Source organism: Lissotriton vulgaris, chromosome 10 (assembly GCF_964263255.1).
Source record: "Lissotriton vulgaris chromosome 10, aLisVul1.2, whole genome shotgun sequence".
Classification (NCBI taxonomy): domain Eukaryota; kingdom Metazoa; phylum Chordata; class Amphibia; order Caudata; family Salamandridae; genus Lissotriton; species Lissotriton vulgaris.
Window position 1 is genome coordinate 826,640,892 of NC_141698.1, and position 27,399 is coordinate 826,668,290.

Here is a 27,399-nt window from a genome sequence, read left to right on the forward strand (position 1 = left end):
GCCTCTGCCCTCCTTTTCCATGAATTCCCTCACTACTGCTCACCAACAATGCACCTCATCTCTCTGTAGCACCTTTCTGAAAAACATTTAATTTTTTTATAGCGCTACACATAGTTTACTCACACTCAGTTCTGTGATCTGCATGGTACACGTTCTTTGTAGCAGGCATATTAACCCTCTGCGCTTTGTGGGTGGTAGGAGTGCCCATGAGGCAGGAGCTGTGCAGTAATCTCACAGCAAAACCAACAACTAGTATGACTGTCATAAGAGACCCACCGGTTTTAAATTACCCCCAAGGTACAAAGAAGCACAGCTGCCAGAAAGCCGGCTGCATTTGCCAACAAGTGCTTGAATTAATGCACGCATGTACATGCAGCATTGCTGTCAAGTTTTTAAGATTGCTGATCTGCGACATTTTACTCGCGATTGCAATTGCAGAGCCCACCTAGACACCAAAGGTATGCATTAGGCACAAGTGGTCTCAGAAGTGTAAGAAAGTGCACATAACATTCCCAACTTTCAAGGTTGTACGAGGCTTTAAACATATCCCAGCCTTACAAGTTTTGTTTTTTCAGAGCGCGAAAAAGCAAACATCATTGAGAAGGGGCTTTTTCAGCAAGGCAAGGCAAGATGTAGAGCTATCTCTTGTAAGCCCATTGCTTCAGTGAATCAGGTAAAACATCAGAAACTGTCACAATGCACAGGCCTCGATCTATGTATGCTGTAAGGCATGTTTCTTTGGTGAGTACGCGGCCGCCCATTTTTTCTAGACTGGAGGCCTATATTATGCTCTCAACTTTGATTATGGTTTTGGCTTGCGCACTGTCATGTGGCTGCAATAAATCACCATTTTTAATTTTTCATTTATTGCAGCCACGCGGCAGTGCGCAAAATGCAACCACCCATACCTGCCAAGGTTTCAGATTGCTATGTGTGACATATTCATAATTTCAGTCTAGTTATGAGTGACATTCAACGACTATGAGTGACACTTCCTCGCAAGAAAAATCAAGCACTGAAGACGAGGGAAACATACAATTATCCAGAATGACACCCATTTGAGCAACAAGAAACTCTTTAGTAGATCTTAAAACAATACCTACAAAAAAAAGCGCCAGAAATGGAATCGAACTAACCTAGTGCCCCTGTAATCTGATCGCTCAGTGGGCAAGGACACTCGGCATCAGGCAAGGGTCAGGAGAGTGAGGCTGAGGAGCACATAGGTAACAGCCTGCCAGGGCACTCATTGCTGCTCTCAAGCCTGCTAATATTGGACGAATGCTTAATCAACAGTGGTCACCAAGACAGGAGATAATTCAATTTAGTTGTATGACTTTGGCCATTGCAGAAGAGCACTCCACTTGCTGTCAGCTGTACGTATATTATTATATCCCGGGTTGGTTTGTTTGTTTGTTGACGCCCCCCATGACAACCTCCGCCACTGACTCCCTCACTACCATGCTTTAACAGTGCCCCCTAAGTCTCCATAACCACTCTTTTGCTGAGATGCATTTCATTAGGTTTATAGCACCTCTCATCCCAGTGTAGTGTGTCAGAGCACTCTACATCACACACACATTACACAGAAAGAATCAATCAAAATATGTAAATCAGTGTATAGGAATGTTACATAGGATAAAGGATAGAGGACTACAAGGGGTAAGAGTCACATGTCATCCATACTGATAGACAGTATAGTTTAAGAGTGCTTGGTCTGGAGAAACACAAACTCAGAATTTAAAACGTAACACCGTAGTTAGGCAGTTCTCTTTAATAATAAGAACTGTTTTTTTTTTACCAAAATGAGCCCTTTTTGAAATATCCTAATAATGAAAAGCTGGCGTGGGATCATAGCACTCTAATCAATACCTTGCAGTTTGCATGCAGCTCTTCTATGACAGTTAATAGCTCACTGGGATTTTAACTTAAACACTTACTGCAAGTAAACAAAAGGATGTCTCTAACAAAGCACTAACCTATTTACATTATATGCTCTCCCTGATCTGCATTCAACACATACTTTGCAGCTTCCATATTAACTCTACTTAATAATCAGCCAAAACTTCCACTAGACAAAATTCCGATCTATATTGTGACATTTTTATTGTTATATGAAATTTTATGGAGTAAAGGGTTAGGCCGCAACAGATGCTAACAGACCAGAAAAGGGGAACAGTGCCCCACGGAAAAAGCTTAGACTGGAAAATATAGAGCTTTACCGTAGGCAGGAGCTGAAAGAAGCCGCTGGTGCAGTCAGGATAGGTGCCACATCCGTGCACTGGAGCAATCGTCATGGTCTCCGTCTCCACTCAGCAGAACCGGGGCCTATATGAACTTTTACTTTTATTCCCGGCAGCCCGCCCCCTGATGCATCCCTGCGGGTGTCAGACGACAGGGAAAGATGGCAAGGCTAGCCAGAGGCTATAAATAATTAAATGATGGCCCTCGCCCACGCTGTCCCTCTCGGTAATCTCTGGCCTCACAGTGATGCCTCGCCTCACCAGAATCGCACTTTCAATTGCGTGCCACCCTAAGACTGAAACACGCGCAGCCGTGGACCCAGAGACATCTGCGCAGAAGAATTGTAAGATGTTTTGTCATGTCTGGGACGTGGGTGGGTCCGTAGTGTAAGCTCATATTTCGAGCCAGTCTGCCATGTGCTCAGTGGGCCCCAGGTCTGCACCGCGGGGGCTGGGGGGGCCTTTGTTCGCCCCTGCTGTACCTGCAAACTCTGATGTTTGCGGAAAGACCTCTAATAATAAAGCATGTTGCAGGCCTAAAACCTACTTCTATGCACTAAGTCACCTTTAAAAATACCTTATTTTTCATAGCAGTGAATGCCTAAATTAATGTTAACATGCATCTGCCAAGAACAAATCTACAAAAGCAATATTCACTGTATTGCGGTTAGCTGACCCCATAAGAATTCATGATTAGGCGGATTCAAGCACAGCATTAAAGAGTTCTGCATTATTTAGTTGGAAACCACTGCAGAACATGTTTTAAAAAATCCAGTTCATTGGTAAAGTTTGTTTTCTCCTAACTGGTTAGGAAATATAACTATCAGGCAAGTTATATTTACTTGCCTGAACCACTATATGCTAATGAACCTTAGTCTGCAGCAGCTGCCCTGCCCATAATGAGGTGTGTATATTCATTACAGGAGCCACCAAATAGGTTACTTTGATTTACAGGTCCACCTGGCTTACTAGACTTCTGTCTGATTTTTTGGTGTGGGTCCATGGCCTGCTTCAAACTAGATGGTTTTAATGTTAGATGTGGGAAGACAATAGTCATTTCCATATTACACTTACCTATGCACCCCAGCTGTTAGAGCTCCAGTTTAGTGTGGCTGAAGACTTTCGACATCTAAGATTTGCCTCAACAGATTGCAGTGTGCCTGTTTGACAGGCAACTTGATTGGGCTGGAACAACATACCTGAGTTCAGCAGAATATTCAGGGTGGGGCTGCTGGCAATCATGTTGGCACAGGTTTGTCAAAAACAAAACAGTGAAGAGGAGGGTCCAAGGGGATGTTTACCGACCTAGCACAGCTACAACCCCCAAGTACAGTACTTATAGCAAACACAAAGTAACTGTGGGTCAAACAAGCACACTCTATTGACTAAATATGTAACTGACTAAGGGAGAATGATGACACTAAATCAACTGGATAATTTCCATGTGTGAAAAATACCCATCAGTTTACGACTGGTACCGCCCTTATCATCATCTGGGATCCTTCCCACCAGGAAGGGTAATAGCTCGTGCCCATTCAAACAATGATTTCAGTTGTAATAATGGGTATCCCAGTGAAGTTAAAGTATATGGGCTAGTGGAAGTAACTATACAGCAGTGCGTGAAAAAAATGTGAAAATAAGAGAAATAGTGAACAAAGCTAAAATTGGAGAGGAAAGAGGAAAATATGTTCAATTGGTACCTCTCTGCTTCCAAGATAATAAAACCAGTGCAATAATCTAATAGTTTAAACAAATATCTACTATGTCCAATGTAAGGTCAACATGTTTCTGCATTTAAAAGGACCCAAGTTGGTGTCCGCTGCCTTCTTCAGGACCAAATAGATCCCTACTGCTCAAAAAAGGTGAAAAAAGGAATTGAAATGAATATCACCTGGGTATTTCATATTTTTCCATTCTCCTTCCTATTTAGCAGGAGAGAACAACTCCAACTCCACCTCCAGCTATGACGCAGGTAAATGGAGCACCGCTCTGACCATCGGTACTCCGGGCGTCCCTCTGGGCCGTCTCGGGGAGGCCATAGCCAGGTGAGGTGGAGGTGTCAGCAGAATCTACCTCAGGCCAATCCTCCTCCAACTGGGCAATCGAACTGCAAAGGAGGCAGTCCATCGCCTTTACACTTTGGACACAGTGAAGCATATGGCCAACTTTGGCAAATGTGTCCATCTCACTCATATAAAACTGATGGACACCTCCCCCTAGGCTGCTAGGCGAGCACTGCTGGGACTGCCATCTGGCCACTTATTCACAACAGAATTATTTAATATAAAAGATTATTACTTGATTAGTTTTTATCTAAGATAGCAAAGGGGAATTTTAACATTGTTGAGCACATACACTGTTCTTTTAGATTTTTTAGATTTTTACTCTGTCATCATATAAGCTGTATTTTTGTAATGGTTTTAAGTAACCACACAAATAAAGAATTTGTTCATTCATTCAAACAAAAAGATTCCACACCACATTAGAAAACATAATTTAATAAATAAAACAAGACAAAATAAAAATCCAATAAGAAGAATCAGAGATGTTGATGTTTAAAGAATTAAGTGTAAATAGCGCTAAAACGCACCAAGCGCCAACAATGGAATTCTGGTGATGCTGGATCAGGACAAAGTCAAAGGTTCAGGCCCACCGCGATGGAGCGTAGGCCGACTACAAGGACCAGGTTGGCCCACTGAGAAAAAGTACCATAGTCCAGTTTGAGTCAACGTCGAGGATGCGCAGAGAGGGCGATGTGCCATATTGATCCACGTGGCTATTCACTTGGCCTTGTCACACAACAGCAGTGATGCGTCAGCTCTGATGAATGGGTTACTGTGGTGAGGAGTTTCCACATCTTCATTGAGGCTGTTGTTGACAGAGATGCAAGGACTTTGCTTTATTAGAGCATCATGCAGTGGTGGTTTCGAAGGCGGAGCAGGGTCTTCGAGCCACACTGCAGCAGAGATCCACCGGTTCTAGTCCACTCAACTTGGATGATGTCAATTCCGATATGTGCAGTAGTGGTGATGCATTGCTGCTGACCCACACATTAGTGATGAAGCATTGGTTCTGGTCTCTGGAGTAATGTGAGATGCATTGGTTCTGCTGCGCATGCACTTTAGGCCCACTTCCAAAAGTCAAGGACTGGGGTGGCACAACTTGGCATGGTAGACGCTCACATGGCCGAGTCCAGGTGGAGAAGCAGTATAGTGGGAAGTCTTTTATGTCTTTGAGACTTCAGATCAGGCAACCAGCCAATAAGCCCTTGGAGTCACTCTGTGTTCTGGGGGTCTAATTATGCAGGTCCAGTCCTTCTCATCCAGAACAGGAGGACAGCACGTCAGCAGTGTACAGTAAGAAAGTAGTTCTTCCAGAGCAGTGGTCCAGTAGCCCAGCAGATTGGCAGCTCTTTAGCAACACGTCAGTCCTTCTTCATGGTAGAGTATCCACAGGTCTAGAAGTGTGCTAAAGTGGTAGGGTCAGATGTCCAGTTGGTGTCTTTGAAGTGGGAAGACTTCAAAGAAAGGTCTTTGAAGTGCAAAGGGGTCCTCCCTTCCTGCACTGGCTGAAGACTCACTACAGGAGGCTATGCAGTCCTTTTTGTGGGGACTGGATCCAGCCTATTCAGGTATAAATGTGAGGCTGTGCCCAGCTCCTTCTTCGCATCCTCCCTGGATGGCCAATCAAGTCACACATGTTTGCTGCTGTCTAAGGGGAATTACACAAAGTCCAGCTGTACCCCTCCCCAGACGTGTATCAAAGACAGGCTGCAGCTACAGAAGGTTAAGAGCAGGAAAATGTAACTTTCTAAAAGAGGCATTTTCTAAATTATAATGATAAATTCTACTTAGCTATTAAAGAGGATTGATCATTACAATTCCTTAGGTACTAACAATGACATCTACCTCCTCCCATTTAGGAACTACAGCTCATTAAATGTATTAAGGAATCTCCAATTTTAAACTACGAGAGAGGTAGGCCTCACAGTAGCAAAAAATGAATTTGGGAGTTTTTTACTGCCAGGACGTGTAAAACTTAAAAGTACATATCCTACAGTGTACTTACACAGCACCCTGGCCTATGAGCTACCTAGGACCTACCTTAGGGGTAACTGATATTCAGTAAAAGGGGAGTTTTAGGCTTGACGAGGGGTTTTAAATGCCAAGTCGACATGGCAGTGTAACACTGTGTTAGACCTGGCATCCGTGGCATGGTTTCCCTTGTCTTTTTGCCTGTAGCTACTGTATTTCTTAGTGTGTGCTGGACTTAATTTTTGATGGTTTATGTACTGTGGGCACTTTACCACTGCTAGTCAGTGCTAAAGTGCAAGTGCTCTCTCTAGACATTTTCATTCTGATTGGTTATCCATGATTGGCATATTTGATTTACTGGTAAGTCCTGAGTAAAGTGCACTGTGTGTGCCCAGGGTCTGTAAATTAAATGCTACTAGTGGACCTGCAGCCTGGCTGTGCCACACACATGAGCAGTCCTGAAAACTTGTGTCAGGCCTGCCATTGCAGTGCCTGTGAGTGAAGTTTTAAACTGCCATGTAGACCTGGCAAGTGCACCCGCTTGCAAGCCCTAACCTGCACTTTTTCTACATGTAAAGCGCCCCTAAGGTAGACCCAAGGTACCCCCATGGGCAGGGTGTAGTGTATTGTAAAGTTAGACATTTACTGGTGTGTTTGTGTTCTACATGTCTTGATAGTGAAATACTGCAAATTTCACTATTGCAAGGCCCGTCTCTCCGTTAGGTTGCCATTGGAGCTGCCTTGTAACACATTACAAGTGTAACTTTCAATTGGGAAGAGATAGAGATTTGGAGTTTGTATTCTCTGAGCTCAGAAGTTAAAAATGCATATTTTAGTGAAGTTGGTTTTTAAATTATGTTTTTGAAAATGCCACTTTTATAAAGTGGCAAAAAACACAGTTGATGGACAGAATGCAGAACAATGTCTTACATTCACCCCAGTACAAAGATCTGGGCCTAAATCCATCGTTTTTTTGCACTCCACACCACCCTAGGTCAGACAATGGCTATATGCAAATCAGCCTTGACCCTGTGCCTCATGGGAACAGGCCAAACTACCAAGCCATGTCTTTCCTAGATCGGAATCAAGCATCCAAGGACTGGTTTCTGGCTATCGGCCTTCTTCAGCCTGGATAGCTTTACTCCAGTGATGTGGAGAGCCTGGGACTCACGTCGGAGCATATCCAGCCCACTCGGGGTGAAAATTGCAAAAAACACAGTTGATGGACAGAATGCAGAACAATGTCTTACATTCACCCCAGTACAAAGATCTGGGCCTAAATCCATTGTTTTTTTGCACTCCACACCACCCTAGGTCAGACAATGGCTATATGCAAATCAGCCTTGACCCTGTGCCTCATGGGAACAGTCCAGGCCAAACTACCAAGCCATGTCTTTCCTAGACCGGAATCAAGCATCCAAGGACCGGTTTCTGGCTATCAGCCTTCTTAAGGCTAAAAATCCAATACGTGGATTCTGTGTGTAGATTGGCAATTCAATATTTTTTGCTATGACCAACAGATACCATAGTCAATGTTGTCAATCTGTTAGTGTGGGTTCATTTTCCTTCTTCTCTAATGTTAATAACATTACTAATCACTTCTGAAAAGTTTACAATGTTTGGAGAATCCTACAAGATATGCACACTTTTAATCTGCTCGCCCTTCATTGCAATCTAATCAGCTGTTATCCATCATTTTTATGCAATTTGAAAATAATATTATGTTTACATCCCCTGCCATGGACGGTCACTTTTACAGAAATACTCAGCTAGTCGTTTTCGCCAAATTAAAGGACAAATTTCACCTTGCAAGCTTTCTGAAATTTCCAGATTGGCTGGCAGTTCACTGAGATTGGACTAATCTAATATTTACTCCAACTGTGCCGATCCCACAGTATTCAACAATACCATCTAAAAGGGCATTATTTCTCTTGAGAATCATTTCGTATCCTCAGAATCGATTCCACATAAGAGCTATTGCTATTGCAGAGTACCACAATAGGAATTATAAAATTCTGACTACTAACATTATGATCTATTTTCCCGGTTTAAACATTTTACAAACTCGTTATGCCACTTTATGACCACTTCACAAAAGCATTTATGAGTATGGGAAGTAGTATTAAAGGAGTAGTATTTTACATCCCCCTACATGCCTTTGTGAATTGGCATGAAACGCCCAACCCTATGTTAGCAAAAAGGCAAAGAGGGCACAGTACTTTCTATTTCTACTAACTGTGTATGAAAAGTTCCAGAATATTCCAATTCTATTACTATTATTGGTGATTCTGGTCTACACAGGAATTTAAGAGTATGTAAAAAAGCAACACAGGTGCTACAGTAGTACTACTTATGCACCCCAAAATAGTGTTGTGAATAAGTTATAGTTTTAAACATATGTTTGACCATAGATAGCTTTAGCTGTTTACAAAACCTAATGCCATCAACACGAACATCATACACAGAGAGTGGTTTTGCATCTGTCTCATTCATCCATAAATTCATTGAAGTTAGCCCCTTTTCAACCATTTGCTTGAAGAAATGAATATTCACATTTTGTATTCAAGAGGAGCAATTGAGCCTCACAGCTAGGTAGCTGGTAGATGTGTAGGGCCACCTACCTAAAGACTGCTTTTGATAACTGTGAATAAACGTGAATCAACGTATCCATACACCGCAGTAGAAACACATGTTATGTTATTTATGTTATTTATTCTTTTGTATAGCGCTCGGCTACTCAAAAAGAGTGTCCCGGCGCTTTATTGGAAAAGGAAAACTGCGACAAAATAACATAACACCAAAAAAGAAAGAACGGAGTGCCAAACAAAACTCACAAACAAAACAGGCTACTGAGTAAACAACCAAGTTTTAAGGCCTTTTCTAAAAGTGCTATGTGCTACTAATGATGTTTAAACACCTCTGTTGATGCAACATCAATGTAGATTATGCACCGAATAACAATGTTGTAGCTCAATGTAATTGACACCACACTCTTACTGATGATGCTTCAAAGATAATTGTATACCTTAATGGACTGTCAACCAAATGATATATGATGCTAAGGCACATGTTTCAGAGCTAATATTAGTTAGTTAAATAGCTTTATGTGTCGAATATAAAATTATGTACAAAATAGCATTATAATAATCAAACCAGTAAAAATACATAATGTAAATTGTTAAATTGCACTGCAAAGAAAACATGCTAAAAAAGGGTGTTACATTTAATGTAGATTCGCCTATCATTCTTCGGATAGTAAAATGCATTCATAAATGGAACATAAAATATGTAGTACTGCCTTTATAGGCCACTTATTTAATGTCTTTTGACATGAGTCTTTTATACGTTATGTCTGCAAATCTTATTAGTTTCCCAATAAAAGCATTTGATTGTGTCAAAAAAGAGGCTAAAGTTGCCTTCTTTACAGGGTGCAAGGATAACTTCTTGAAGAAAGGAGCAAGTACTTGCTGTAAATATTACTTAGCCAGGGACAAAGACAGATGATATGGTTCAACGACTCCTCGCAGTAATTGCAAAGTCTGTAATTGGGGTCAGTAGATATAGAATTCCAGACACCTTCAAACCCTATTAGGTGAATATAAAAGAGACAGAATCTTTAAAAGTCTGTTTTGCTAGTGCCACTACATTTTTATTAATACGCTGCTCCTTCGGCTAGAAATTAGATTCCATGAGACTCTCCAAGTGTTTGTATTGTGAAGCTTCTAATAGATCTCTTAGGCGAAAGGACTCCAGTAATCTTTGTCTGATAACTCTTTTGTGATTAGATACTGTCATTCACAGAAGATCCTGTATGGATGGAGAGATATGATCCTGAAGACAGATATTTATTTCATTGCAAGAGATACTCGAGCTGGACACAGACTCTTTATTAGCTCTAAATATATCAGACCTCTAAGGGAATCTGTTTATGCAGAGGTACAATCACAAACGTAGTTGATTTTCCTCCAGGCTCACTGAGCCATCTCCACTATTTGAAGGCTTAATTCAAGTCTGGTTACACAAGTGGAGTAGATCTTCACAAACTGATTAAAGAACAAGTGTTTTGGATAAACTTTGCACTTATTTCATTAATCTTTTAATCTAGTATCTTTGAAGCTTAGCTCAGAAGAGGAAATAGTTTGATAGTTGCTCTGACATCGCCCCTCTGTATATTCTTGAGAACCTTTTCACAGGCTTTTGTAAGATTGATAGCCTTCGCTTTTGGTGAATTTAAGGGATGATCTGCAGTTAGCTGTATGCCCAGATGGAAATCCAGATTAACATATCAATTTACTGACTCCATTGAATTGTTGCTAAATGTCCATTTGAATTTACGTAGAGCCCTCCCAAACGTAATTATTTTAGTTTGGCATATATTAGCAGATACACCATTAATCTGGATATACCCATTAAGTGCTGTGAGCTGGCATTATAGTTCGATTGGGGTCTGAGAGCAGAACACAAGCCCCCAGATTCATCATGGTCATGTTTTGCGAGTCCTTAATAGCGAATTGTAAGGATTCGCTATTAAAGACTTGCAAAACGGGATGCATGTAGAAATCGCAATATTTTATGCGATTTCTACTGCTTCCTTATTTGCGATTCGCTAATTGCTAATCGCAAATAAGGAATGGCTTTCCCATTCATTCCTATGGGCCTAAAGGACCATAGGAATGAATGGGTAGTCATTCCTTATTTGTGATTAGCAATTAGCGAATCGCAAATAAGGAAGCAATTTCAAGGGTGCCAGGGTGTCCAAAGGACACCCTGTAGCACCCCTGAAATGTACACTGGTGTTGCGCACACACATGTCCAAAGGACATGTGTGTGTGTAACATACAACTTAGAAAAATGCACTAAAGTGCATTTTTCTAAGTTTTGGCTATTTACCACGTAGTTAGACTTTGCGGTAAATAGCGGCCCCAGATTGCGAATTCGCAATTTTAAAATGGTTCATGAATTGCATTTAAGGAATCTCAAATTGAGATTCCTTAAATGCAATTAATCGCAATTAAGCGATTTCTAGAATTGCGATTTTTGCATTTTGGATGATGAATCCCAAATGCAAAAATAGCGCTCGCAACGCAAAGGGCCAGATTCTGAGAATCTGGCCCTTTGCGAGCCTATTTCAGCTTGATGAATCTACCTGTAAGTCGTCTGTGTATGCCAGATAACTGATTGGACAGTTTCCCTCATTTGGTGGCAGGAATTCTGATTTTGAATATAATGGCCCAAGTCATAAATGTATATTATGAAAAAATAGATGGCGCAAGTAAGCAGCCCTGATCTAGCCCATTATTAATTGTAATTTTAGGAGACATATACTGCTTGGTTGACAACTTGATTTGTATCCAAGAGTTGATGGGTAGGGCTATTACCAGGTGTAACAGGTTATATTGTGTTATGATGTCATTGTGATGTATATGTTCTTGGATTAGAATGTAAGGTGTAAGGACATTCCAGGGAAGCCAGTTGCTCCTAGACACCTTGGTGTAGACGGACACTAGGTTGTGTCTCTATTAAACCTCATCTAGTTATACCTCAAGTTGGTGTAACAGTGTCTTCTTTCCTCCTCACGTTTTGGCGACAACTAGAAGCATGTAGAAGGCAGCTGGTGAAACTTGTAACGGAAGCAACACAACCTGGGTGGTCCTGGATATCCCTCCTGAAGAGTACTGTTTCATCCCTAATTATTGAATGGAACTACTAATTTGCAACTTCAAGATCGAGCGCAGGGATAAGTATTTTCAGGTTTTAGGGTAAATTGCATATCCTTACCATTGGTGGATCGCGCTCAAGCTCAGTCTTGTGAGGATTCTTCACATCCATTGTTCCCTGTGCACTTCTGTGCGGCAACGGAGTTCATCGGCTAACGCTCATGCAGAATATTTTAGAGTATATTTGTGGGGCTTGTCACTTACCATGCGTACGGATTATAAGCCCTTGACAAATATCTTGTCATCAGGTGGTGCAGGCAAAGGCTCAGCCAGACTGGCTAGATTGTCAGTACTTCTGCAGGAAAATTTCTATTTGTTAGAGTTTGTACAGGGTTGGAGAATGCCTTCGGAAGTTGTGGACAGTGAGGCAATGATTAATTTTCAGTCTGAAGGGGCAGAAGCCTATGTACAGGATGCTGTTGTTAGTGGTTTTAGTGTGTTTACCATGGCTCAGTGGGAAAATGAAGTGGAATTGGATAAGGTTCTGAAAGGCGTTTTCAGTTTGATTCAACATGGAGCAAAAGGGACAGCTCTTAATCTGTGTCTGTGTGGCCATATCTTTTAAGGAGCTGGATGAGGTGTTAGCTTGTGGTTTGGGTATCATCATGAGAGGGGAACATTTTCTCCCTCCTGAAGGGTTGAGGCATAGGTTATTTGACTTGGCGCATGAGAGACATTTGGGGCAGGGTTTGACTAGCAAGAGACCCAAGAAAGAGTTTTGTTGGACAGGTCTTGATGATCAGGTTAAGAGATGGGTGGAGTCTTGTGTTAGTTGTTAAGAGAGTGAAAAGAAATTGAGAGTGGGATGCAAGAATGATGAGGGGCTTATTACTGACCCTGTTAAACCATGGCACACCATTTGTTTGGATTTTATTGGTCCCATGGCGGATTTGTCAGAAGGGTTCAGATTTGCTGTTATTGTGGTGGATTCGTTTTTGAAGTGGATTGCTGTCAGGTTTTTGAGAGATGTCACTACAAGAAGTACTTTTCTAGTGTTAAAAGACATTTTCAGGAAGAAGGGGTACCTGTTGTATTGATGATAGAAAATGGGACTCAGTTAATTTCACATGAGATGACTGCATTTCTGCAGCAGTGTGGGATTCGACACTCTCGTAATTTGCTGTATAACCCTCAAAACAATGGTTTTGCGAAGAGAGTCAACAGATTGGTGAAGGGCACCATACAATTGACCCTTGCCAATAGGAAGGATGTGGAACTCATGGTTAATAATATCCAAGCATATCATAGCCTGACACAGAGGATTCCTGTTAGAACTGGGGGTCTCTAGTTGGCAATGGTTTGCACCTTTGACCAAATAGGGACCTTTGCTTCTAGTCAGGGAAATGGGATTACATCCTGGATAACCCCTGCTCACCCCAGTGGTAACTTGGCACAAGCAGACAGGCTTATCTCAGAGGCAGTGTGTTAAGCATTTGTGAACACATACAGTAATACAGTGAAATCACCACAGATGGACACCACACAGGTTTTTTTATAAAAATAAGTATTCTTTATATAGACTTAAACCAAGACCACAAAAAACAAAAATCCACAATACTGTAATCGAAAATAATACTTCAAGAGGGTAGAGGTAGTTCAAAAATAGGTTATTGACTTAAAAGCAGTCTTTAGCAACAGATAACCCCAACTGACATTATCATGACGTCAAGGTCGAAGGAATCCCAAAGTATGGCGCCGATAGCGAAGTGCGCGGCCTCGGGTCAGGAATCAAAAAAGACCCACACTATACAGTACCTTGGAAAATAAAAAAAAAATACAGCTCACGGCGTCGAGGAGATGCAGCATAGTTGACTCCTTACTTCGGAGGGGCGATGCTTTGGGTCCTCGATGCTTGCGCAAAACAGGGGAGGCGTTGGTACCTTACTGAAGAGGAGGTGACATTACCATGGCACCAACACCACGGTTCTGTACGATGTCACGGTGTCAATTGATTCTTGACCACCCAGGTCGAGGATCGCCTCTGCGATGATGTCAGCTTCGGAGTTGATGCGGCACAGCAGCAGGCGTTGGGCCTACGTTGCAAGTCAGAGCAGCGCTCAAGGCTTATGGCAGGTTACAATGTTGCTCTCTGGCGTCCATGTGGCACGGCGGCCAGCATCGGGTCTATGTTGTAAGCCGGAGCAGCACTCATGGCTTCAATGCAGAGTATGGTGTCGCTCGCTGGTGTCGGTGTTGCAATTTCCTTCTTTAGCAGCTAGAACAGCAAGTTCCAGATGCAGGCAAACAGAAGGGGTGAAGTCTTTTCTATCCTTGAGACTTCAGACAGGAGCCAAGCTCAAATTAAAGCCCTTAAAAGTTCCTTATTCTTTCCTTGGCAACAAAGAAACCACTGCAGGCCAACCCAGCAAACAGCACACTGGCAGAGGGGCCGTCCAAACTCCTGCAGCTTCCTTGGTTCTTCTCCTTGGCAAAGGTTTGTCTTGTTTTCCCAGAAGTGATCTGAAGTCCTGGGGTCTGGGCCCTAATATTTATACTGCAAAATCCTTTGTCCTCTGAAGGCAGAGGGTCCCGTACCTAGTCCAAACCAGTTCTGTGCAATCCTGGAGCACTATGTTTACAAGACTCCTTCTTTCCTTAGGCAGGGTGGGCCAGGGTCCTCAGACACACCACAGGAGGTGGAGCCAGCATTGTGGAAGGCAGGCACAGACCTATTCAGGCCCAGGTGCTACTACTCCCACCACTCAACGTGCGGATAGGTCTATTCAGCCTTGTGCTAAATCACCCTGTCTCCTGGAGCCCCCCAGCCCCTGTCACTCACAAACCAGACCTGCAATACACAAGCTAGCAGAGGCAGGCTGGATCGTTAGGTAAGAAAATGCCCACTTTTTAAAAGTGGTATCTTCAAACACAGAAAGATAAAACCAACTTTACTAAAAAATGTATTTCATCATCCTGAGTTCAGGCATACATGATTCGAATTTTCTACCATTGTCCCTGGGTCAGTTAGGATTATAAGATGTTATAATCAAACTGCCAAGTTTGGCCTGTGGGGACAGGTAGCCTTGCAATAGTGAAACACGAAAATTGATGTAATTCACTATTAGGACATGCCACACACATCAGGGCACTACAATGCACCCTGCCCTTGGGCCTACCTTAGGAGTGACTAAAATGTAGAAAAGGGAAGGTTTAGGGACTGGCAAGTGGGTGCACTTACCAAGTCGACCTGGCAGTTCTAGACTGCACACAGGCTCTGCAGTGGCAGGTCTGAGACAGACTTTACAAGCTGCTTCTGTGGGTGGCACAACCATTGCTGCTCCAGCAGTATTTGATTTACAGGCCCGGGGCACACATTGTGCACTGTACTAGGGTCTGACAAGTAAATCAAATAAGCCAATCATGGAGTCACTAATCCATTACATCAATTTAACATTGGGAGCACTTGCGCTGTGGCACTGAATAGCAGTGGCACAGTGAAAAAAGCATCTAAACAGCAAAGAAATATTAAAAACAAAGGAGACAATCAGAGAAACATGGAAGGGAGACTCACACCAATGGTACTAGGTCTAACAATTCCCAATCAGGACATGCAGGGTTGTACACCGGGATCTGTTAGTGCCTTGTTGTTTGAAAGAGTGGGTCCAAAATGATGGTCAAGTGCAACCCAAGAAAACAGTGTGGAGCAAATGACCAGTGGGTGATTGAGTCAAGATCCGGTCAAGGGCGGCTAGGGGCTTGTCAAAATGTAAGGGTCCTTTCCGCATCAGCAGACTCAGCAAGTTCTGTGTGACCTTCGACAATGGGAAACAGTTAAATTTCAGAAGTGTTGCTATGTATCAAAAGAGTGTGGAGTGTGTAACAAAAGAAGATGACGGATGTTCGGGAGCCATGTAGTTAAGTGATCAAGAAGTTATGATGTCATTGTGATGCAAATGTTCTTGGATTAGAGTGTAAGGTGGATGGACATTCCAGGGAAGACAGTTTTTCCTGACTCCTTGGTGCGGACTGCCACCATGTTGTGTCTCTATTAAACCTCATCTAGTTATACCTCCAATTGGTGTGACGGTGTCTTCTTTCCTGTTAGCAGACTCCATTCCCAATGTTAAAAGCTTTGACCAGAGGCAGTTGTGCTTGGCTTTGTCAAATGCCGAAAGATAAACCACAAAGGGATTTTCTTAGATTTATTGCCTTCTCGATGAGGAGAGTCAATGCCACTATGTCGAAATTTGCACATCCTGCTCTGAAGCCTGTTTGATAAAGTGGCAGCAAATTGTTAGATGCTATCCAGTCAGTTAAATGTGAAAGTAGGTAAAAAAGACTTCATTCGGCACCTAAAAGAAGCTATTAGTTGGAAATGTGCAGGGTTGTTTCTGCTTCCCTTTTTATGAGGTGGTTGGATCATTAACCATTGTCATAAAACTGGTACCTCACCTGACTGTAGAACATGATTGAACAAGGGCTTCAGTATTTTACAATACATCATTGGATTTTGTTTTATTACATCAAGTGGACTCCCATTGTGGCCTAATGGACGGGAGGACTTGCTTTTTGTTATTAGTGATGCGAGCTGTATTTCTCATAATTCCATCCATTTATTGACTTACTGACTTAGTATACACGGTGGGAAATATTGCCTTACATAATGAGACTTGAAAAATATTTCCCAGGTGTTTTATTAATTGTATTGTTACATAAAACAGTTGCAATAAAATACAACGACTTGATACACAAAATACCATTTCTGTAATGACTAGTAGTAGCCACCTCAAAGTAATTAAATTAAGTTAAAAGAACCATGCAAAAGCAAACAGACCCCATGCGTAAAATAGACAGTAAGAAGGTTAAGAGTGCCACAGATGATAAAATCCTTAAACGTTTGACTATACAGGTGTGCTTCACAGGTGTTAAAACAATGTACAACTCAGCCAACAGGTGCATCCAGTGTTGACCATCTCCTGTTCAAAATAGTGACATGGCAAGAGACCAAAACATACCCTGAATTTAAAGTGCAAAGTGCAAAGACAGAAAGGGTGCAACCGTGGGGCCAACAGGGTGTAGATGGGGATGATAGGCTTCCGAGGGTCGCCCTCACATGGTGATCACGCTGAGCAACTCTTCACCCTTGATCTCAGTGGAACAGTACACCTGATTAGTTTGCTGCTGGCCCCAATTTGGCCATCCTCTTGAGAGATGACAAGCTGCTCTGGCTTAAGTCCTTGCTGGCACCCACGTGGCAATGTGATTAGGTTATAATGCATTTTTTCCCCCAAGAATTTATCAAAACGGCAGTTCAGCTGTGGGTCCCGTGGATCAAAGCAGGCCAGCACCGCCTGCCTCAGCATGTGTATGCCTCTTTGGTTAAAGAAGACTTTTAACAGCTGTCTCCTTTCAACCAGCAGCCCTACACAAGAGCAGACCAGGTGGAGCCTGTGCCACATAGTCTACAAGTGTCAGGGAAGCCCTCCCACAGCTGGAGGGTGGGAGTGAGATGAATGTTTAAGGGCAGCAACTCCAACCGGTACCTTAAAATCTGCTCCTTGACAGAGGCTGGGTACCCAGTGTTAAAATACTTTTGTGGCTCAAGAGTCTTATAATTATCTGTTGTCCTCCAACTGTGGGCTCCACAGTCATTGAACTCTTACCTTTGGCAAGCGAGTGGATTGTTGATGATTTCTTGAAGACCTGATGACTAGTAGACACATTCCAAAGCTGCATAAGTTCATTGGTTGTTAGTGATTCCTGAAGGTAGGCCTTTGCCAGCAATAATTCACGTCCTGTAGCACCTTCCATAGGAGGCAATACAGTGTGTTAAGCTGTGCTTTCCTGATTTTGTTCCAGCATATTAGGCAGGCTCTCCATCTGTGCTGGGGAGGCAATGCATGGAAGTGAAGAGATTCTTTATGAGAATGCCATAATGTTATCCCATAGGCTGGCGCTCCATTAGAGGGGAGGAGCGCCACCCACCGCCACCACCAGCAAAGAAAACAATAATAAAATGGGTTTAAAACCTGTTTATTATCATTTTATTTTAATCCCCTGGACCTATTCCCAGGACTTCGACGAGTCTTAGGGGAGGGTCCAGGGGATGACGGGCACTCCGTTCACTGCGCATGAGGGTTTGGTCGGCTGTCTCAGGCTGTCCAAACCCTCATGCACAGTGAAGCTCCCTCCTGCCCGAGCTGCTTTGCTGGGGCTGGAGCGAGCAGGCACAGGCTCCCAGTCTGCCTGGGAGCGAAAGCTGCCAGCACTCAGGCCAATCCTGACAATGCTTTCATGCAGTTCAAGTTGGGACAGTGCAGTCTGGGAGCATGTGCCAAGAAGCAGGAAGAGCACAATGTGGCAGGATTAAGCTAAGGTTCTATTATTTATTTATTTATTTATTTATTGTCTGTTGAATTCTCCCCCCACCCCACCTCCCTCCTTCAGCCCAGCCCGCCTCACCACTTTAGCAGGGGCAGGCAGCTACTGTGTTATCCAAAATTCTAGCCTCTCTGTCTCTTAGTAGTTCGTAAACAGGATTGGGGTAGTGGTGGCCCAAAATAGGGATATTATTGCACCTTGTATTAATGTTTGTATCCAAAGGCAACTTAACAGTGGGAAACACTGCATGTTAATGCTTAATTTATATACAGAAAGGCAAAAAGGTAGTACACCAGTCCTGGCACCCTACTATTCAAGGTTGCCCCTGCACATTAGCCGTGCTAATGTGTAAAATATGAGCATATAGAGAAGGCAGATCTTTGTATGGACTTATATGTACTCACATGCACCAACTGTGTTCTAACAATATAGTATTACAACAAGAATGATGTAAAGCACATTGTCATATGAACAAGTATCCACTATTGTTTTGGATTAAGGGACATTTTTTGATAGTGCTTATTGCAGTTCCTCTACATGCTCTTAGTAGTTTGCTCCCGTATGAAATCATTGGTATATGTTTGTCTTGTAGGACTCGAAGTAGGGGTGCCAGTGACAGCCCTGCCAATTTCCTTTTGAGGTTTTTCGGTGTTACAAGAGTCATGACTTTCCTCTTCATAGCTTCTTTCTGAAATATTGTAATCCTTTGATGGCCTCCTGTAAGAAGAGGCCCGTCCCCACTAAGTACCAGAATTTTGTTTAATCTTTCGTTGTAATGGTTTTATATATTTTAGCCCATTGTGTATCTGCTGCCTCAACTTTGTTTTCATTTATGATCTTCCTGTAGATGGCTTTTGACTCCTTGATTGCATTTGGTCATGGTGTACGTTGATGGAAGGTGAGTTTATAAATGAAGGACTTACTGTGCCTCGTCTTTATAATTAATACTTGATTGGGTGGCTTAAAAAGCTATCTTCCCCGAGATTGTAAATTAGTTCTAGTATTTTGTGAAGACAGATGGTCAGTGATGATTTCTGTAATTTTAATCCACATCCTTTCCATCAAAATTACTGAGGGCCCGATTCACAAAACTAACTTAAGACAAAATCCTAAATTTACTACTTTTGGTATTCACAGAAGTTAGGATTTTGTCTTAAGTTTGTCTTAAGACAGACTTAAGTTAGGATTGTGCCGTAAGTCTGTCTTAAGTCTGTCTTAAGACAAACTTAGGACAAAATCCTAACTTCTGTGAATACCAAAAGTAGTAAGTTTAGGATTTTGTCTTAAGTTAGTTCTGTGAATCGGGCCCATAGATCGTTCAATGCTTCCCCAATCTGTGTATTTTTCACGATAGAAGCTGACTTCTCTGGTAATTTCCATCTACCAAATCTTTTTGGTATTTTGGGCTGTTGGAGAGACTGGCATTGATAATAGTGTCTGGAAATGAGACAGGGCATATTTTATGGTTATTGCCTGTGGATTGTGGTTGCTTACCCCCTTGAAATAACTGTAATTTTAACACACTTAGAAATATGAGAAATTAATCAGAGTAAAATAAATTGTAGAGCTTGCATTTGAAGAGATAAATGTTGTTCTTGTGATTTGGTTATTTTATAAATGATCATTGAGACAATGGAGCTCCGATTCCACAATGAACATTTTAAGTACTTTCAATTTCCGGGAGTATCTCTGCGTTTTTCTTTAAAACATCAGCAGGGGAAATAATAAAGCTTAATCAGGCTTTTCATTGGAAATGTTTAGTTCTGAGATTGCTACGAGAAGGTCTTCATTTAATTCTTCAGTAAAGACACCGGGGAAATCTCTGCAATGCTCAGTTAGATGCTCTAATTCATCAAATATTCCTGTGCAATTGATCAGGTTTGTCCTTGAGGTAGGTAAGTAGATGTTTATAATGTATAACTGTTCCTTTCTGAAGTTGAACATTTTTACATTCAGAATTTGGTTGGAAAGTGTTGAGATCTCAGTGCAGTTAAGTTGGTATTGGGTGTTTATTAATATAAGTGACTTCCTGATGACTGGCCAAATCTAGCCTAATAGTCTTTTTCTCTCACGCTATAAAGTTAGGAAGACTGAAAAAATCAATTTCCCATTTTTCCCAGGACTCTTACAGACAGATCATGTAAAACCTGTTTAAAAAAAAGTTGGTTGAGATTATATTTTGGGTTTTTCAGGTGATCAGCAATGTTCCAAGTGCAAATCTGTAGGAACTGTTATAGTTGGTGTGTGCTGTAGGAATATTGGTGGATATCTTGCTTTGTATACTTGTGTTAGTGAAATGCCCCACTTCCCCAGCTCTTCTTCACTGGCCACATTTTATACACCATCGCCTCTGTAGACCAGGTTGCGTGAGTTGACACAGTGTTGCTGTTTTGTATCTGCAAGAAAGCAAGGAGAGCTGACGTTACTGGACTGAGGTCTGGAAAGGATCTTATTATTTTTAACAGATTCTACCTACGTAGTACATCGTGGAACCCCCTTGATTGGTGTAGTGGTCTGAAAACCAGACTTTGGTTGGCAGATGCTGGCTTAATATTTTTTTTTTAACGTAAGCACATTGATTTTACCTACCTTGGTTAAAATTCCCGCAAAGCTTTTTTCCTGAGATAGTTTCTGGAACTAAGGGCCCGATGTAGGTAAAAGTCATTTACCGATTTTAAAATACCGATTTTTACCGAATCGGTATTCTGAAATCGGAAAATGAGATGTAGAGAAAAACAATCGGACAAATACTGATTCGGAAACAATCGGTATCGTGTTTCGATACTTACCGAATCGGTAATGGCAATACAACCCTATGGGCCAAAAGGCCCATAGGAATGCATTGGAAATACTGAATCGGTATTTACCGATTCGGCAAATACCGATTCGGTAAATACCGATTCTGTAAATACCGATTCGGTAAATACGGAATCGGCAAGCAAGTAAAAGTGAAACTAATGAAAACAGCCAATGAGGTGGAACCACCTTCCCCCACCCTAGCAGGGAGTGGCTACCCAGGCAGGTGCAACTCATTAGAACTTTCTGGAGAGGCAGCCAGAGCTGAGCAGTCAGAGTGAGCAGCAGAGAGTGGTAGCTGATTTGTGAACACAGTGGAAATGGCAAGTAGCTCTGAGAGCCAGAAGGCTGAGAGAAAGCGCAAGGTCAAGTTCAGCAGCATGGAGCTACAAATATTGGTGGAGGAGGTGGTGAGGGTCCAAGGCAGCTGTTTGGGAGGCTGTCCCTCACAGTCCCTGAGTCCACCAAGAGGAAACTGTGGAGTGCCATCAGTGAGAGGGTCAATTCAGTTGGTGTGACCCCCAGGAGCCTGGAGGACCTCAAGAAGAGGTTTTATGATATTCGGAGCCTCACCAAGAGGAAATTGGCGGAGCTCCACAAGTAGGCAGGTCTGACTGGTGGATGCAGGAACCCCGCGCCCCTCCTCACTGAACTGGAGGAACTGGGGCCCACAACGATCGAGACAGAGAGTGTGGTGGGAGTTGGGGACATGGACAGCTCAGCGAGAGCTACAGCAAAAGGTAAGAAGCATGCGCAGCATGACACACCCTACCAGACACCTCCCCTTTAGCCTCAATGTACAGCCAAACCCCAGTCCAGTACTGCTAGCAACATACATGAGCAATGCATCATGGGAAATGTAGTTAGCTAATGTAGGAGCAAATGTCAGTGCACATTAAACTGCAATGCACTTAAAAAAAGATTCAGAGTAATGAAAATGACATGTGCAATGCTTTTATTGTGGTGACTGTAAGACATTTGCACTCAGTTCACAAATGCTTCTTTATACCTAGGGGCCCCATCAGGCAGTGGAGCAGCAGCTCCAGAAGCGACAGCTCCAACAGCGGACAGTGCGGTGGCAGGGCTAAGCAGCATGGTTCCTTCGCATGAGGAGGAGGAGGACAGCAGTGCCATGGCCAATGAGGAGGACCCAGGACATGCCCTCTCATTTCCCCACTCCCCCCTACTGTCACAATCCCCCCCCTCATTGCAGTTCTCACCAGAGAACTCACCCACACGGTCCCAGCCAGCACCTGCCACATCTCCAGCCAGGAGGATTATTGTGGCCCCATTGAATGAATGAATGAAATGATCTTTATTCGGATTCTGAAAAATCCATAAAAGTACATACAGGATGAATCTTTTTAAAATACATAAAAACATATACAAAAGTTAAAAGTAGAAAATTGTTAAAATACATCCCAAACAGACATGAGCAGCATATATGGCATAAAGTGCATATTACATGAAATGATATCATAAACAGTTTAGAAAAGCATTCGTAAATTTCTGTTTAGATAATACTAGTAACAATGTTTCCATACAGATAATAAAACCTCTATACAATTTATATTTGGAGTTTAAAGTGCGTTATACATCCGAAGATCGTTATGCATGTTCCATGCTTGCCCTCGATTTTACACAGGCTTTTATGAAGCAGCTTATGGTAAATATAACATCATCGGTTGGTAGCATTTGCAAGAATTTCAATGCCAATTTAAAGTCTCTTAGATTGTATTTTCTGAAAATTGGCAATAGGTAGTGATGGATGTACAATTTATAGTGGCCACAGAAGATAAAGTAATGCAGTAAACTTTGTTTCCCACCGACAGAACACGGGCATTCAAGCTCTTCTAGATTCTTATTATAGCCGAGTGGAAAGCTCAGTAAGTTTACAATACTGCCATCACGGAACCTAAATAAGAGGCTCCGGTTCCATCTTCCTATCGGTAAAGACAGATATCTACAGGGTTTGTAGGGTTCATTTAAAACAGCATTACTAGTCACAGTTAGTGGAAGATATTTGATAATAGCTGGTTTCATTAATTCAATTCTCATGCGTTCCTCTTTGTATAACTCATACAATGCCCGTTTTACAATATTCTTATGGGCGGGCACAATGGTGTTTGGCGAGCTAAACAGGGAACCGTGTCCAACACTAATTAGGCTATTCTTGACCGCATTTAGCCAAGGTATGAGGTTGGATCGTTCATGGGATAAACAATCTAAAATTATGTTACGGGTCAAGGAAGCCGCTGGATTTGTCCATGTTTTTAACCAGAAAAGCGGTGGCCTTGACCTTATAAAATCAGCTATATATGGCAACTTAAGTTCTTGATGGCAAATGAAGATGGGCGTGCAAGAAATGCCACCCAATACCTTCCTGCAGAATCTATTTTCCTCTAGCTGCAGAGGCAGGCTATTACAATAACCCCACAATTCGGATCCATACGTCCCAGTCGGCAGACATTGGGTACGATAAATATTTAGCAAGGGGGTGATCACATCTGCCGTTCTCGGTTGGCGAAGAGATAAAATTGAGTTGATTGATTTGCCAATCTTATTTCTTGCGTGGGCGGTGTGATGTTGCCACGAGCCAGTGTTGGAGAATAGTAACCCTAAATAGGGGAAAGTGCTTGTGCATTTTAATTCATTTTCGCCACTTTTAATTGAAAGAATGTTGTATCTTTTTAAACCACAATTCATGATAAATGATTTTTTAAAATTGGTATTTAAACCTAAGTCAGACATAAAAACAACAAACCCTCTGATTAATGAGCGCAACGCATTTGGGGTACGCCCCATCAATACTGCGTCATCCGCATAAAGTAAGGTGGTGATAGGGGAACCATTAATAATTGGAACATCCTTGGTGTTCTTGCTCAGGGCAGGGCTCAGTCCATTAATATATAAAATAAAAAGTAGAGGGGCGAGTACACAGCCCTGCCGGACTCCTCTTTGGATGGAAATGTCACCAGATAATTCACCCTCATTATTGATGCGTACTTTTGCCTTAAGATCCCTGTGTAAATATGAAAGAAAATATACTAATGAATCATCTAAACCATATTCCAGCAATTGTGACCATAACCTAGAACGGTTAACAAAATCAAAAGCGGAACTCAGATCCATAAAACCTAAATAAAGTGGGGACTTTTTGACAATAATATATTTGGCCATGATTAGGTTCAGGTTGAGACACTGCTCAACCGTACCCACATGACTTCTAAACCCCAATTGGCTGCAGTGTAACACATTATTGTCCTCGGCCCAATCCCTTATTCTCTTAAATAGTACCCTACCAAGGACTTTTAATGTATTGTCGATCAGCGAGATCGGACGGTAACAGGCCGGATCGGCCCTGTCACCTTTCTTAAATATTGGTACGATAACGCTGTTCGACCAGGTTTCGGGGATGGAGCTGTCGGTCAGGTGATTAAATAAGTTACATAATAGGGGGGCCCAGAAGTTAGTTTCCGATTTGATCTGGTTGATAGATAGACCATCAGGGCCAGGGGCTTTATTACTGGCGCTGTCAGAAATTGCATCCTCCACCTCAGATATTGAGAAGTTCAATTGATCAGTATTATTTAAGGACAACATAGAATCTATGCTAGGGGCAGCTGTGTTATAAATTTTGGAGAAGTGCTCAACCCAGTCCTCTCCATTTATGTTACAGTTAATTGGTTGGATGTTAGAACCAAAGGACCTGAGTGATTTTACTTCTCTCCAGAACCCCGCGGTGTCTTTTAATGAGACAGTCCGCGTTAGTGACTCCCAATGATTAACCACTAGAGCCTCAGTTCTTGTCCGTAGGGCGAGTTTATATTTAGTTCTTAATTCTCTCACTAGGTTGGAATCCCTAGGGTTTAGTTGTAAGGCCGCCCTCAGTTCCCTATTGGCTTTAGAACACGCGGAATCAAACCAGCGTGGGCTGTGGTCTGTATTGGGCCTAGATGGTTTGGAGGATTCCCTTCTCACTGCCCCACAGAGATTGCCAAATGCCCCAATCAATACTTCATCAGTACTCTCAAGAGACAGACAGATGTCTATTAACATTGGGTGCTTTCTGATTACCTTGGCTAGAATAGCTTTGTTATCCGCCCCTTTCCATATTAGTCTTAGTCTATCGGTAGACAATACCAAATTTTGTGGCCCACTCTCAGCCTTTGATGCAGCCTTTCTTGTCTGAGGATGGTCTAGATGTATTCTAAGCGGATAGTGGTCACTATATGCGCTACAAATAACCTCAGCTTTTCGGATTATGTTACACAGAGATGAACAAAGAAATATATAATCGATCGTGGAGGCGCAGCCTTGGCCTATATAGGTGGGAGCAAGTTTAGTTTCAGCACTAGTTCCAGCGATTTCCATAGCGTTCACTAGGTTACGTGAGGCTAGTATATTCTTCAATTCCTCGCCATTTTGACATGGGGCACTAGTGCGATACATATGAGCATTAAAATCTCCCCCTATGCAAATACCATCGTAATGACCATACTTCAAACCCTCAACGATATCATCAATAAAGCTAAACAAAGACAAGAAATTTCCGTTGGGATGGTTAACAAAATCATTATTATAAAAGTTAATTATACATAAAATCATCCTATTAATGTATTTTACAGCCATAAAACATTTGCCTGGTGTTGGGATCAATTTGATTTGTACCCCCGGTTTTATCTTGGACCAAATAGATAGCCCCCCGCTTGGCCGTCCCATGGGTGAGGCTAAGGCCTTTGAGTTATAACAGCAGAAGCCCTCCATTGTGGGGTCAGTTAAACACCAAGTTTCCTGGAGCAACAATAAGTCACAATTAGTATTCACCCAGTCAAGCCATTCTTTGATTTTCATTTTGGAATTAAGACCCGCTACATTCCAACTCACAACAGAAAGTACAGAATCCGAGGACTTATGATTCATGGATTGGCCTCTTCCAGGAGTCCCTATCAGGGAATTTATATCTACCTGGTTTCCGTTGGTAACAGATGATGAGGAAACAACTGAGTTGGCTGGCTTAATAAGAGAGGGTCAATCCAACATGTCCAAACCTGACAAGGGTGCAAATCTATTGAATGTATTGAAAGGGAAAGCAACTGGCTGGAAATGCATAGCTGGTGGCTGAGGGTACCTGGGTGGAGGGTAGAAATGCATAAAAGGCGGTTGGAATTGCATAGGTGGCTGTCTGTAAAAGTAGCTTAAAGGTAGCATAGTTGCGACCGTGGGAATAGTTGAGCAGTTACCACTTATATTAAGCAAATGTCTTACAGTTCCAGGATTTTTGAAATTAAGAACTACACAATCTCCATCCTTGTCTTTAGGTAGTGGTCCAATCCAAGGCACCCTGCGGGCTGATATTATTTCTCTTGATATGTCATATCCGACCCCTTTATGTTTACTTAGCCAGTCTATACATTTGTTTCGTAATTGAACCCAGGTTTCCCCCTGATCCTCCCTCAGCACTGGTACTCCTGCCAAAATCAAAACAAACGGGCAGGCATCCGGTGGTAAGTGTAGAGGACGCGCCGGCCCTTCGTTTTTGCGGGGCTTATTTAACCTTGCTTGGGTAGAACCTATGTTATCGTTTGCAGCTGATGTTGTAGCTGTAATAGGTTGGGTAAGGCGGTCATCCTTGCTGGTTGCGCTTTTGTTAGTAGTGGCCAAAGGAGTAGATTTCCTTGGTGCAGGGGTAGGGATAGTTTTAGCAGCTGTACTAGATTTTGCACACTTAGCACCTGCATTGACAGTTCGCGGTTGGGTTAGAGGTTGTGTAATGGGCGATGATGATGACGATTCCAGATTTTTCGTTCCCTTATTCAATGTAATGCAAGCAGCCTGTGTTTTAGATGGGAGGGTGTTGCTTAAGGATTCAAGATCCTTTAAAAGACGGTCGGCTCTAATTTGGTCCAAGCTAATAGACCCCTTCCTTTTGGCTTCAACGTTTTTGACCAGGTTGTCTAATCTGTCCAATCTTTTAAAAACATTATTAAATTGATTGATCATAAGTTTCTCCACTCGGTTAAAAATAGTGTCTACTATAGTTTCGATAAGGTTCCCATTCTGTTTGGAAAAGTTATAATTATCTCCCATTAGTGTTGTTTGGGTCCAAACAGTATTACAGTTCCCACCAGGGTGAATTATGGGCGAAAAAGAAGTGCTATCTATATCCACAGAGTCTTTTTCCTCCATGGGTACGGTTACCACCCCCAAAGATTTTTGTTTGTTCCATAGGCTTTGGGGAGTAGGTTGACTCTTGTTTTGTGAGGGTTGTTTTCTTTTATTAGCTCTTTG